Genomic DNA, 15,406 nt, shown 5'->3' on the forward strand with positions numbered 1-15,406 from the left:
CGAGCAACAGGACGCTGATGTCGTTGACTTAACGGCCACAGGTGTCGCTTTTAACATGCAATTTCTGATTCTTACATAGTGTCCCTTTAAAATTGCTTTGAAAAATGGAAGCCAATGTGGCAAATGCGAATATGGAACAATGAGCAAAGAAAAACAGGATTCGATGATCAGTCGACGCTAGGCAAAACTTGACCGATCAGATTTGACGAAGTAAATTCTTAGTCGGGGACACCCCTAATATTTACATAGGTTCAGCATTGCTGCAGGCCGTCGTATCAACATCTAGTCCGTGTCAAATCGTTGCTAAGCTGTTACTTAGTCTCTCATATGTGGAGTTTTGCCATCTAATCCATATCTGAGTTACTCCAAAAGCTGCAGGCATACAAAGGCTTGTGAGCTGCACTGGGGAAGATTGCTGACATTTGAGAGAACCGGTTGTAATATTTTGTCATTTCGCATTAAATGCTGTGCTCGGGGATCACGGTTGCAGTCGAGTCAAATTAATGGCAGGCAGCTCAAGAAGCAATATGATCTTTCCGCATCATGCGACTGATCTTTTCTGTTCAAATTCAACACAATGGCTGCTGTTATTCCGGGACAGCTTTTGAATATTGAATTTCAAAGCGCAGCTCGTCTCCCACTGAGGCTGAGCTGCTCGAATTAAATCAACGGTGTTTCGGTGTTCACATTCCTTTTCTGTGCTCTCTGATAACGCTCCTAATTTAGCACCAGTCAAAGTGTTTTATCTTTAGTGACCAATCGAGCGTCGCCTGTTTTAATTTTCAGCCCCATTGTGATGGTGTGAGATCCATTTCACATAGCTAAACATTTAGAGATGGAGGGGATGAGAGAAAGAGAGCGAGGAGGAGAGGTATGGTAAATAACTTCTGTTTTAGAAGCACCAACAGTATCTGAGGGCCACCTACTGAGCACTATCAACTTTGTAGTTGGGTGTATTTGTGTGGTCTGCACTATATTACGTAATCATATGTGCATAGAATGTACCATAATGTTTGTGTGTGAGGTGGAATTAAATGTGTGTGAAGGAAGATTTAGATACTATTGTTCTACTGAAGCTGTCAATTGTTGTGCCATTTTGGCTGTTGTGCAAACTATACTTTACTGAACAAATTAAAAAAAAAAAGTATATATATATATATATATATATATTTCTTGTGAAATATGGAATTGTTTTCAGCTCTAGCCTCATTTAATAATCACATGTCACAAATGTACAAGAGAGAGTCAAGCCTAAAGATCCCATATCATGCTCATTTTCAAGTTCACACTTGTATTTTGTGTTTCTAATAGAACATGTTTACATGCTGTAATGTTCAAAAAATTATTATTTTCTGCCTGAATATACCTGTATTTACCATCTGTCTGAAATGCTCCGTTTTAGCACATTTCAACAGAATTGTGTTGCTAGGCAACAGTTTGGGTCCATGTTTACTTCCTGTCAGCTGATGTTATTTACATACACTGCAACAGGAAATAAAAGGGGACACATTTAGAATGTTTATGTTTAAAACCATGTGATGATCTTTATATATTGTATATTTGTGACATCACAAATGGAGAGAAATCCTAACGGCTTGTTTCAAACGCACAATTTCTGAATACGGGCTGTGTCTGTTTCTCCATATACTGAGCGTTTTGATAGTTTAACAGTATTTATAAGGCACTTAAACCTGCTTTATAATATAAAGGACATGAAAATCTCACTTTTTACAATATGGGACCTTTAAACGTTCTCTTTTGGTGCATTTCAACGGAATTGCAACGGAATTAAGTTGCTAGGCAACAGTTTGGGTCCATGTTTACTTCCTGTCAGCTAATGTTATTTACATACACTGCAACAGGAAACAAACTGGGACACATTTAGAATGTTTACGTTTAAAACCGTGTAATGGTCTAAATATTGTATATTTGTGACATCACAAATGGACAGAAATCCTGACAGCTTGTTTCAAACGCGCAATTTCTGAATACGGGCTGTGTGTATTTCTCCGTATATTGAGCGCTTTGATAGTTAAACAGTATTTTATAAAGCACTTAAACCTGCTTTATAATATAAAAGACATGAAAATCTCACTTTTTACAATATGGGACCTTTTAAAGATTACTATAAAGAATAAATTACATTATTGGTAGAACTGGTGAAGCAAAAAACAGACAGGTTTTCTTGTCGTCACTGGACTTAACCGAAATGAAATGCTAAAAGTGAGTGCTAATATTATGATTTATATGATTATATATATTGCCACAGACTCAAAATATGCCATCTAACCAATCTACAGACATAAAAGTTGGCACAAAAATGGCATCAAAGTGTAGATGAGATGGACAGAGCCGTACAGGTTGTTGTAAATTGACCTATAACATAGCAGTAACTGTCAAATCGGACATATTTCTTCAATCAACGAGACAAACGTTAAGTTAACTGCTTCTGGCAATATCCATCCGTTATCCATTATCTTATCCTATTCATGGTCGCGGGGCTTCTGGCAATAGCCAGCATCTGATTTTTCAATCAATCGGCTCCCCATTTAGATGCTACGCAGTTTCATATTTTGTCATTTCTCGCAGGCTTTTGTCACCTGTAACCCAACAGGAAGGAAGTCACTCTGTCTTATTGCATCTTTCATGAAAGGAGAGGTGGATTTTCATAGAAACTTCTTTGCCCAGTGCAACTTTAAAAGTGCCTATCAACATGCCTGCCAGCTCTCTTGCTGCTACAGTCTCAGCTTTTTCTTGCTGTTCAACACTGGAACAGATGCCCTATTGTAACTTTCTCCTATTGTCGGCCTCTCTCCTTTTTTGTTTTTTTCCCTGTCTTTCCTACCCTCCCTCCCTCTCCTTCTCTTTGTCCTGTTCCTCTACTTTTCTCTTGTAAGCCTTTAATGGTGATTAGCTGTGCCGCGCTGAATGTGTCCCTGTGTTTCCTCTCTCGCTGGGAGTACAAGTGCTGTCACTGAACTCGGTCCTGCGCTGTTAACTGAGCTATTGATTCACATCAGATGAATGGTGGGGATACAGTATGGGAATGTGGTTCAGGGATACAAGGTAGTGTGTGTGTGTGTGTGTGTGTGTGTGTGTGTGTGTGTGTGTGTGTGCGCGCGCGCGCGCGTGCGCGTGCGCGTGCGCGTGCACATGTGGACTCCTGTTACCAATGACGGAGCTGTGACAGGGCTCTGGATCCAACACACTAGTTGTTTCTTAATGTAGAGATATGTTTGATAATGCACATACACTCACAAAGGCGCAGTGTATTCACCCTCTTGGATTCCCATAGGCCTACATATAATACACAACTTTACCCACTCAGATGCCCCCGGTTCAGCTCTTTGTACGTTTGGCCTAATGTTCTCAGTTGACTTTGCACAAACAAGCAAAGACTGCTAAGTGTCTGCTAAGTGAGCTGAAAACATTATTATGCAACTCATCAGCATCTTTGCGTGCTGAAAAAAAGTTGAGACCAGCTCAATTTTATTTGTAGCGCGTCACGCCCATCACGCAGCGACAATTAAATGACTTGTAGAATGTTGCGGTGCCGCTCATAGTGTTAACACAGCTTAATACTGCTGCTGCTACTACTACTGTTGCTACTACAACTACTACTGCCACATCTGCTCCTTCTATTGATACTGTTGTTGTTGTTGCTGCTGCAAATACTACTGTTGCTACTATAACTACTACTGCCACATCTGCTGCTGCTATTAATACTTTTGCTACTGCCAGTACTATTAATACTGCTGTTGCTGCTACTACTACTGTTGCTACTAAAACTACTACTGCCACATCTGCTGCTGCTATTAATACTGTTTTTGTTGTTGCTGCTGCTACTACAACTACTCCTACCAAATCTGCTGCTGCTGGTATTAATACTGTTGCTCCTGCTAGTACTATTAATACTGTGGCAGCTGCTGCTACTGCTACTGTTGCCACTACAACTACTACTACCACATCTGCTGCTGCTGCTACTACTACTGTTGCTACTACCAGTACTACTGCCACATCTGCTGCTGCTATTAATACTGTTGCTACTGCTAGTACTATTAATACTGTGGCAGCTGCTGCTACTACTACTTTTGCTACTACAACTACTACTGCCACAACTGCTGCTGCTATTAATACCGTTGCTACTGCTAGTACTATTAATACAACTGCTGCTGCTACTACTACTGTTGCTACTACAACTACTCAAAACTTAAATGAAACTGGTAGTATTAAAGAGATAAACTTTCAAGTCATGTAAAAACAAATAAAATCCCAAAATAATAACAATAGAGATCCCGCTGACACCAGTGAATGCTGACGCCGACGCATGCACCTCATATTTACAGAGGGCACCCTTTTAGAAAGGGGTTGGTTTCTTAGCTTCAAGGAAGTTATTGGTTAACATTCATTTGAATACATACGAAAAATCAACCTGCAGAAAGTTGAGACAGGCTTCAGTCAGGAAATCGCTCACAGTGAACATCATGTCCGCATTTATTTTTATTGACAATATTGACAACTGCACTACAACTCTATCATCATCAACAGCTTTCAGCTGCTTATACAGGAAGTGTAAGTTGTTTTATTTTTTTCAGACGGTTTGATATCCATCAAGTCTGGTTAGGTTTCGTTACAACACAGATTTGTTGACAGAAAGCAGCTCACAGTGGAGATGCCCGGGGCACAATGTGGGACCTGATGTCAAACTGTCATAATGAACCACCACCATTGTATTACATCTAAAAATGAAAATAATAATAATAATAATAATCAGCTTGTTAATTAGGTGGTCTCACGTCCTAATGGGACACACGTAGTGTGTATTAAAGTCATTGGAAAGGTCAACCAGTTTTGCATGTACTTGTAAAATTAAGAGAGGGGCTTAATAAGAGCTATCAAGATATGAGTCATTCATAATAAGACCCCAGTCATTTCTAGTACAATGAAAGGTCTCACATAGTGTTCAGTTTACTGATACCTACAGTCACTATTTGGTAATTTTAGAATGTTTAAAGTGTTGTGCTAAAAGACAAGAAGTCCAATAACTTCTGACTGGCGTATGATGTCGTGAAAAATATAATTTCTGTCAGTAAGACCACAGGGAAACAGGAGTTTACTGTCTAATGGTTACTTGTCTTCATGCCTATGGATGAGTAGGAGAAAAGGCCGTCAACTCCACTCTTGGCATATTATTTTGTCTTCTTAGAAAAATATCACCTCATGCTAAATGGCATATAAAGACAGACGAGCCTCCTCCAATGTTGGCGATCTGTGGTTGACTTGGCAGCGTGACCGCAACTCATCGTCATCACTTCCTTTCAGCTTCGCTTTTTTTTTCTTTTGGGCATAGCATCCCGTGTCTTTCCTTTTTTTAATTCATGATGATTTTTGGACTTTACGCTGACATTTCGTTGGTAATGTTGTCTTTAAAAAACCGAAGGTCAAAAGGTAGATCAGAGACAGATCTGTTGAATGTGCCCCGCAGTTCAATTCAAAGTGTGAGTATATGCTTGTACTCATTCCTAGTGGCATAAAAATGAGAAACCAGACTCCTCCAGTGCTGGCAGTCCACAGCCTGCTTGGCAGCCTGACCGCAGCACATCATCCCTCGCTCAGCTTCTGCAGCTCTTCTCCAAATATTTTTTTTTTTTCTCCTCGTTTAAGCTTGTTTGCATGTATATTTTTGTTTATACCTTGCACCGAGGTCCTCTTTAATGTTTTCTTCCCGATATCTTTAAGTGTGACCAAATGTGAGTTTAAACACAATAAATTAATTGACTTGTCGATTATGCAAAAAGGCAAAAAAAAAGGTGATCTACCTGATTTTACCCCATAGTTCGTGTCTGTGCTGTTACTTTATATTCCACTCAGCTGGGAATGGTACTTTTGGTACCATCTTTTTCATGTTAGGGCTGGAAGAATCTTTGCAAGGTGATCATTGAAAAATACAGCCAAAGCCCTCGTTGACGGACTACATTGACATTCACACTACTTTTTTTCATATATCAAATGTGCTTTGTTCTATAATTCCAATGTACCATGTCTTTATCAATCAAATTGTTTTCTGTTTTAATTAGTGCGTTTTAAATAGACCACTGTATAGGAGTCCACGTGGACCCACGTCAAAAGCGCCCAATTGCAGCCTGTGCAGTTCAAATATTTAATATAGAACAGATAGATAAAATGCCGTGCAAGTCACTGCATTTCCTACAACACTGTCTTGCATATATTTTAGAATAAAAGCCTTGTGTTAACAAAGGAAGGAATTCTGTCCACAGTGGCTTGTATTTTGATTTGAAAGCAGGAAGTGTTGATTTAAAAAAGGTGTCCTCCGGTGCTCCTAACGTTATCTGCAAGATTTCACAGATAGAAGGAAAACAACCAATCAGAGCAGAGCTGGAGTCTGCCGTCTCTGAGAGCCGGCTGTCGATCACTCGCAAACTCCGATCAAACGGTCAAACTAGGCAGCGCTGATCTAATATTAATCAATATTCTGTTATTGTAATGCCTATTTCTCTCCTCAAATGTTTTCAGAATCATCTTGTAGTGTACTGTTTAGCTGTAAAATGAGAAAGTTTGTGACCCGGCAGCCATGTTGAGATCAGCTGAGGTAATACCAAGCACCGCCCACCAGCCGGAGCAAACTTTCTCATTTTACAGCTAAACAGTCTCCCGTCACGGACTAGATTCTCTAAAGCCTGAAAACAGAGCCATGAGGAGGTGCGGAAGTCTAGTTTTCTCTCAGAACACTTGAATTACAATATGCCGAAAGGTTGTTATGGAATTTTTGCCGAATGATGCCAAAAACATTCCACCCACTGCCACTTTAAGAGTGCAATAGCTTATCACCGGGCCCATGCCATCATGTGGCAAAATGCCGCACAAAAAGTGATGTTGCCATTGTTTGCATTTGTCATTGAAACCTTCAGGTACCCCCTAACCACATGCTAGCTCATCATCTTACAGCTTTCAGCACCAATTGGTGTAAATGAGGAATGTTGACTGGGAATTCTAAGTGAAGCTGAAGGACAAAATTATGAAACCTTTTTTTTTTTCACCCAGCATTAGGCAAAGGAAAAATGACCAGCTAAAATGTCAAAATGTCCCTTAAAAATATTTTAGTCAGCATGCTAAGGAGGCTTCTGGGATGATGAGCAATCTCATCATGCACAGCGTCCCAGACTTCCAAGCTTTCACCCGGACTCTCATCTCTGTCTCTCTGTTCATATTCAATGGCTTCTACTTCACCCGAGCTCAAAACCCAGCTTAACAGGAAGCAAAGTATTATGTCCCCTTTCATGTAAAATCTCATTAAATTAGTTCACCAGCTTCTGTGTTTTTACCGTCCCTTTGCCAGATGTTTTTTAGTGCATTATCATTACCTTTTTTCAACCCCTCTAAACTTTTTTTTCTGCCAAAACATTGTGGGAGTCAGGCATCGAGCGGCTGTCCTTCGCTGGGAGGTTATTGATGAGTTGCTAATGAAAGGCCTATTAAAGGCGAGCATATTGATCCGCCGAGGGGCCTGATGACAGTATCATTGCAACGGGGACACAATTGAAGAAGACATGCACTGCCAAGAGGCCGAAGAGCGAGGATAGAATAATCATTTTCTATGCCGCTCCACCCTCCATCTCGCTATTTATATTTTAAGTTAATATCTGTGTTATGTTTCTCTTCCTGCTTAATATCGTATTTGCAATTCAAATGGCGGTCACCACATGTAAAGTGAGTCAGTAACACTGAGTCAATATCAGACTATAACGTCGTAGTTTACAGTGATTTATGCTAACTTGATTCCTGTCTGGCCCTTAATTTGTCGTGACCACCCTTTAGTGGCGGACCCACCGAACAGATAAGATGACTGCATATGGATGAGCCAATCGTGCAAAGACACTGAGTTTGTTGAGATATGACTATAAAAAACCCGTTAAAGTACTTCTCTGTTCTTCTGCGTCAAGCAGTGGCTTAAAAAAAATAAATCTTAAAAAGTTATTGACAACATTTTTGGAAATGTACTCATTTGTTTTCTTGCTGCGACTTAGATGAGAAGATCGTATCGATCTTACCATCGAACTCTCTTCGAGCATGTGAACAAGGGTAGGTCCACTTAAAACCGGATCTCGCCGTCTTCCTCAACAGATACAGTTTGCTCAGCCAGGAAGACTGATTTGTCTGTTTCTAAGATCAAGAACAAACTTATATTTGTCTGAGGTTTTATTTCTTTACCACATTGAAACACAGTGGATTTAGATTTAGATTCCATCACTTACCAGAAAATATACTTTATTTTCAAAGTAAAAACAACAAAATATAAGATAGTGTTATTCTCCCCTCTCGTTATTACACCATCTTAACACTGCAATGTTCAACCATTTATTGCAAAATTGCTTAAAGTTGATTGTGAGTGAGCAAACATGTTCAGTCTGATTGGTGTAGTAGGCCTACAGTGAGCAGTCAGTGGCTACAAAAAGTTGAACAAAACAGAAATGTGTATATAAGAAACATTTCCAGTTGACTGCCGTGGTGAAATGACATGTAAACATTTTGACCAGTGCGGCTCACACCATGACAAAACAACTTTTCATTTTGGTGCCGTTGGCCAAATTACTGTCACAATAACTGGAATGTTTTGGGGTGACATGCAATATAGTTGTGATGTCCCATGAAACAGTTGTGAAATCAAAAAAATGAGCCAAAGGGATTGAGAAGAACTGTAATTATGCACATGAAGGTCCTATGGGTTATGAAAATATATAGAAAAATGCAATACAACGTACCCGTAGTATGTACTGTAAATGTACCTGTGATTATACACCTTCCCCTTGCTTCGCATGTGAACATATTACTGTGAAATGACTCAGAGGTTGCAATCCAAGATCTTCTCTTTCCTTTCTCCTTTCAGAAATAATGACACCGCCTCGTCGCTGCGCTATGCATAAAAACTACTGCATAAAAATGACAAAAATGAAAAATGAATGAAACGAATTATATATGAACATAAACGTGAACAAATGTATAGGATATATAGTAGTGTAAGAATAAATGTGTACATATAAGGAATAATTTGAAGATGTAAAAGTCAAATTAGAGCACATCTGAGAAGGTGCACACCTTAAGACTCCCCCTGGACCGCCTCCCTGTTCTGCTCCCATTGTTATAGAACTACTACAACCAGTTTCTCTCAGACATTGCCCATTGCCAGTGTCCAACTCTTAACAAGGAAGTATGACTCACTCTTCACACCTACAATGAATGTTATTTCAGAGCCAGATTGCTGTGATGTTGTTACATGTAACTATAGGTGCTTGTTTTTCACACCTGCTCATGCCGTTGAAATTATTCTAAGAACAAATAAATACATTTACAATACAAAAAATTGGTGACATGCGTCATAACTACCAATCTGAAAACAACAAAAAAATGTCTTGGATATGAATCTTAGCTAGTCTATATTTATAACACCATACCAACATGTCAAGCCCTTTCAGAGAGACACCAGCAGACTGAGGTTAAAGGTGTGTGTTTTAAACACTGAATGACATTACGCTATAATAAAACACAATGCAGTCCTCAATGTGCAAGAGTAAAACAATTTAGCCCATCAGCAATCCCTGCCAGATGAAAACCCGGTGTGTTAAGATTAATCCAAGAGACTGGTTCCCTAATTGAAGAACAAAAAAAAAAGAGCATTTATTTTCACTAACAGTATAATAAATGAGATAAACATGTCTAGGAACATGGTTGAACTAAATTGTGTTTCTTGTATGGTAACACAGAAGGTAAAACTCTGTTTTTAAGTGATTGTATACATGGTTGACATTAAAGTGGCAGTAGGCAGTATATTTTTGGCATCATTGGGCAAAAATCCCATAATAACCTTTCAGCATATTGTAATTCAAGTGTTCTGAGAGAAAACTAGACTTCTGCTCCTCCTCATGGCTCTGTTTTCAGGCTTTACAAAATCTAGCCTGTGACGGGAGACTTTGACCAATCACAGGTCATTTCATTGAAAGATCATTCTTATTGGCTGTGCTCCGGTCATGTGACCATAACTTGTTGTTCCTTCACCAGATTTCACAATGACGGCGGCGTCACAAACTTTCTCATTTTACAGCTAAACCGTGCACTACAAGATGATTCTGAAGACATCTGAGGAGAGAAATAGGCATTAACGTAACATAATATTGATTCATATTTGATCAGCGGTGCCTAGTTTGACTGTTTGGTCGGAGTTCGCGAGTGATTGACAGCCAGCTCTCATAGACGGCAGATGGAGAGCAGACCTCAGATCAGCTCTTACTGCTTGTTTTCCTCCGGTCCGTGAAATCTTGCAGATGCAGTTAGGAGCACCGGAGGACACAGAGGACACAGAGGCACATGATTTTTTTCAGGTTACCTGTTTCATGTATTACTGTCAGGACATAGCGACCGTTTTATAAAAATAACTTTTTTTAATCATATTTGCTCCAGTCTTACCCACTTCAGCTTTAAACCGATTTTCATAATCATTACTCCCCTCTACATTTCTGAACATCCAGCACGATGTTGGTAACAATGCCGGGACATGACAAACGGTACAGTATATGCATATCATAAGCCTCTTGCATGCTTATTAAGCGTCTTTTCCCCAAAGTTCCAGAAGGCTTTTTTCTAACAATTATAACGGTTGAGTTGAGAACCAAAACATAAACAAGTAATAATCCAAAAGAATATACTTTCACAAAGGCATACTCAGTCACACATAAACTGAGAGCACAATGGCATTTTAATTCATTCCCGCAATGAATAAACATGTGCTTACCATACCGTGGCAACAGAGAGCCGTGTATTAGCTGTGTGTGTGTGTGTGTTTGTCATTGGCACTGGTCTCTTGCTGTAATTCACAGTGGTTAGGTTTTACACACTGTATCCAGACACACACACACACACACACACACACACAGAGGCAACAAAACAGGTTAGATGAGTACAGGTTAGAGAGAGGAGGAAGGACTATGCTAATGCCGGTACACAGAGAGAGAAGTGAGCATTCAGGCAGACAAAACACAGTCTGGGGCAAACTAACAGGTGTAAAGGTGAGACACTGAGGGCAGGCGGCTATACTGTAGACAGGTGAACAGTCAGAAAGGTGTAGGTAAACAGTCATACAAGTAACCAAGCAGTGTGTTTTGTAGGCAGTAGGCAGAGTGTCAGGTAAACAAGCAGGCAGCTCTCCCCTGTCTGCTGTGTATTAGCTGGAGAAACACAGGCAGCAGCAGCAGCAACATAGGAAAGAAGCGGCCTTTATCCTCTGCAGCCCCCCCCCCCACCCCTCTTTGCGACATACACTGAGGCAACTACTGGGGGCGCTCAACCAGCTCTGCTTTGCAAGGTAAATGTACACATTCAGTTTGCTTGCAGCTCAAGTGGTTACTGTTTATGCATGCACCGTGTTTGTCCTAAATTGAGATAATTAGTTTCTTTCTTTTCACCCATCGCCGGCTGTGTTTACACGCTGCCGCTCCTTCTATGATGAAACAGTCATTGAGGTTAACCACTGTACACAAGCTAACAATATCGTTACCTCCTTTATAGGGATGCATCGATACCGATACCAGTATCGGGTATCGGGTATCGGGTCCGATACTGTGCTCATGTACTCGTACTCGCAAAACAGCTCCGATACAACGGCACCGATACCACTTTACAGCAGCGGGACGTTAACCTCTCTTCACCATCTTCCGGGTCCTCACGCTCCACCTCACCGACGGTGCGGGCGAGACGAGCCGTTGGTGCGCCTGGGGGGGGGAATCCACGCCGGCCCTCACTTTCATTGCGCCACGGGGTTTTGCTTGCACCCTCTGACTCGCGCGTGTGTTAGACTCCTTGGTCTGTGTTTCAGGACGGGTTGGGTGGGTTGCAAACATCGCCGCAGACCCCTGGCACTTCCTTTTACGCCTTTACGCCCCGTCGCAGTGCGGCGAGGTCCGGGCGGGGAGTGCTGTAAAGCTGCGGCCGCGAGGCCACCTTCGCCCCGAGCCTTTCCAAGCCGACCTAGAGCCGGTCGCGGCGCACCGCCTCGTATGCGGGACTATCCCAGCCTGCCGTGTGTCGCTCACACCCTCCAGCTGGCTGTTAAAGAGGGTCAGAGAAGTACTTGTATTGGCGAGTACCCAAATGTAAGTACTTGTACTCGGTCTGAAAAAAAAACGCAATCGGTGCATCCCTACTCCTTTATAATGGGCAGTAGTAGCTTCAAGTAGATGGGACTGAAATGAGGCCATGTATACTGTCATGTACGACATCAAACTCTGCCCACAATGCAGTGCGAGTTTGATGGTGGAAAGTGGAGGTAGCGACAGAAAGTTTCTCACATTTAGAGTTTAGCGTGTTATTGCAGTTCAGTTTAATTTCTTTCCCGAGTAACCAAGTGATGGGAGCTGATAGCGAGCGTGTACGTGCACCGGTTACCATGCAACACACCGCACCAGGCCGTTAACCGTGCGCTGTATGTATTTGTACCCCGCCCTCTAGAGGATTGTCCTCAGTAACATTCATTAACAAGGGCCAGAGGGACAGTAAAAGGACCTGCAGTACAATGTTGCCTACCTGCTGTGGTTTTGTCTTACAGTGTTTTGCATGTGTCAGGGGTAGTATGTACACACACGTGCACAGAGAACACGGGGGGGTGGTATTTAATTTAACAGGTGTTGTGGCTGCAGGCATCAGGTAGCACTGTATCCCTCTGTGTGTGAGAGAGAGATCTAAAATATTACTCATTCATCTAAATAAAAAGGAGCACAGAGGAGCAATTCAATAAATGAGCACCAAAAGTAATTGTTATGAGAGTGGTGAGGGTGACGCTCAGCAGTGGAATGCTACTGCGTACAATTTTTACACTTTTAACTGCACAATTTTATGGCACTTGATCTGTTTTATGCTACTTTATACTTCTATTAGACCACTTTTCAGAGGGAAATATTGTTAATTTTTACCTAACAAATCACCTTTACTTTGCGGATTCAGATTACATGCATAAATATGACACATTGCTATAGATTAAAATACATCAGTATATGAGTATATAGAGTTGTTCAAATTTTGCTTAAATATTAAAGGAGACGTATCGTGCTCATTTTCAGGTTCACACTTGTATTTTGGGTTTCTACTAGAACATTAGAACAACGTTTTAATGTCCAAAAAAACACTTTATCTTCTACTGTCTGAGTGAATGTACCTGTATTCACCCTCTGTCTGTCTGAGACGCAAACGTTTTAGCGGCTGTCTCTTTAAGACCGGCGGCTGTATAGTTGTGACATCACAACCTTACGCAAGTCCCGACGACTCATTTAGAAGCACTTTCACAGTATTTATATAGCACCCAGACCTGCTTTATATTGGAACTTTAAATGGAATAAAAAAAATCTATATTATGTATATGATTATATGATATGTAATATAAGAGGACGAGTAGGTAATGATAAATAGGATGGATGGATGAATAGTAATATAGCAATCTGAAAGAAGACAATCTGCAAAAAAAGTACTTTTACTTTTGAAACATGAGTACACTTTGCTGATTATAACACTTTAACTTAAAGGTCTCTAGTAATTTCACTTCCATAAAGTCGGGGACACTTGCAAGAATATTATAATTTTTTTTTAAAAAGAATGGTCACAATTGATGCAGCAGAGGCTGTGATACACTGAGTTTTAGTCAGTATGCTATGGGTCGAGTTCTGAAAATGAGCAACTATACAGTATCTCTTCACTAGACCCTCGTCTCCTGGTAACTATCCACGGCTTTTATACTCTAAACATCCAGTTTGTAGCGCAGGCTTTCTCTTATAACTCTGTCGTCTCCAATCCTTAGCCGAGCTGATTTACATCATCAGGGTTATTTTCTCTGAATTGACAAAGCTCCTCCAGAGCCACAGAAGTCATCACATGACTGAGCAGCACTTCCCGTGACTTGTACATTTTTTGTGTAAAGTTGGTATAACTACTTAAAATGTATTATATTCGTCATATACATACGGTTACATACATTAAATTTGACCTCTGCATTTGAACCCATCCTAAGGGAGCAGTGGGCTCCGTAGGATGCGTCAGGGGAGCAACTTGGGGTTCAGTGTCTCGACAGTAAGAACTGGGGATCGAACAGGCAACCTTGCGGTTAAAGGACGACCACTCGGCTAATAATCCCCCAATGCTCAAAAAACGTGCAACAACGGCTGGAGCAAACCCGCCCAAAAATCAGATTGTTTTGGCCTCCGCCATGTCTTTCTCTTTGTGGATTTGGTGTATCTCTACCATTAGTCCCTAGTATGGGTCAAGCTAAAAAAAACAAAAAACTACTATACCCATAGTGCAACTAACAAAAACTTTAGATTATCCCTGCCTGGGAAAATATTTTCCTCATCTTTCAAACACTCTTTCTCCGACTTGACAAAGTTCCTCCAGAGACACTGAAAATATCCTAATTATGTTTTCACCGGCGTTGGTTTGTTTGTTGGTTGGTTTGTTTGTTGGTTGGTTTGTTTGTTTGTCTGTTAGCAGGATTACTCCAAAGGTCAGAGATGGATTTGAATGAAATTTGTTGGAGGGGTGGGGTGTGGCACAATGAACAATTCATTAGATTTTGGTGGCGATCCGGATCATGATCCGGATTCAGGAATTTTTTTAAGGCTTCCGATCAGCCAGTAATTGATGACCTGTTGATGACGCATGACTCCACCTCTTTCCTTCGGGGTTGGGGGGTGGGGGTGGTGGACAACAACAAGTACATTTTGTTTCTGTTCAGTTTGAATGAAGTGTTTTCCGATGCTCTGCTACTGTACGTACAGCTGATCTCAACATAAACAAAAGTACACAGGCATCGTACTCGGGCACCTTGGCGGAGGTCTGCGCTCTCCGAGTGCCATTCTAGTTCACAACTGTATTCACAGGCTGATCCCTATGATTAGTAAACTGAACTATAGTGTTGTATGTGTAAAATCAATGGAGGTTCCCTTTAAATAACATTTGAAACATCCAACATTTTTTTTTTAAATTCAAGCATAGTGGCATTCAGTGGCTTTACAATGTATTATTGCTATCTCAGCTTAAGTTAAGGATGCGAATACTTCCTCCATCACTTCTGATGCATATCTAAACCATGAAGCAAAGGATCCTTTTCATACCATTCACTGTGACCTATACAACTGCAATCTCATTCAATCTCTTTTTTTGTTGTATCCTAGCTTGGGTGTTACATTTTGATCAGTATTTGCCAACAGCCAAATTCACCAAGGAGCCACCATATCACCAGAGGAAGTGCGAGATTAAGACGCAGGTAGAGAGAGAGAGAGAGAACGTGGTGTGGGCAGTCTGAAGGGAGAGACACAGAGAGAAAGTCCTTCCACAGTGGATTACTAACAGAGCT

At 41.0% G+C, this 15,406-nt stretch overlaps 2 long non-coding RNA genes across 2 annotated transcripts in view; one reads left to right on the forward strand and one right to left on the reverse strand.

The window, feature by feature from the left end:
- LOC119488140 overlaps positions 1-15,406 on the forward strand; it is a 76,178-nt gene that overhangs the window by 40,681 nt on the left and 20,091 nt on the right. The gene's annotated exons all lie outside the window — the stretch shown is intronic.
- The window catches only part of LOC119488142, a 34,762-nt gene that overhangs the window by 19,176 nt on the left and 180 nt on the right, over positions 1-15,406 (reverse strand). The gene's annotated exons all lie outside the window — the stretch shown is intronic.

The sequence above is a fragment of the Sebastes umbrosus genome, chromosome 5 (genome assembly GCF_015220745.1).
Source record: "Sebastes umbrosus isolate fSebUmb1 chromosome 5, fSebUmb1.pri, whole genome shotgun sequence".
Lineage (NCBI taxonomy): Eukaryota > Metazoa > Chordata > Actinopteri > Perciformes > Sebastidae > Sebastes > Sebastes umbrosus.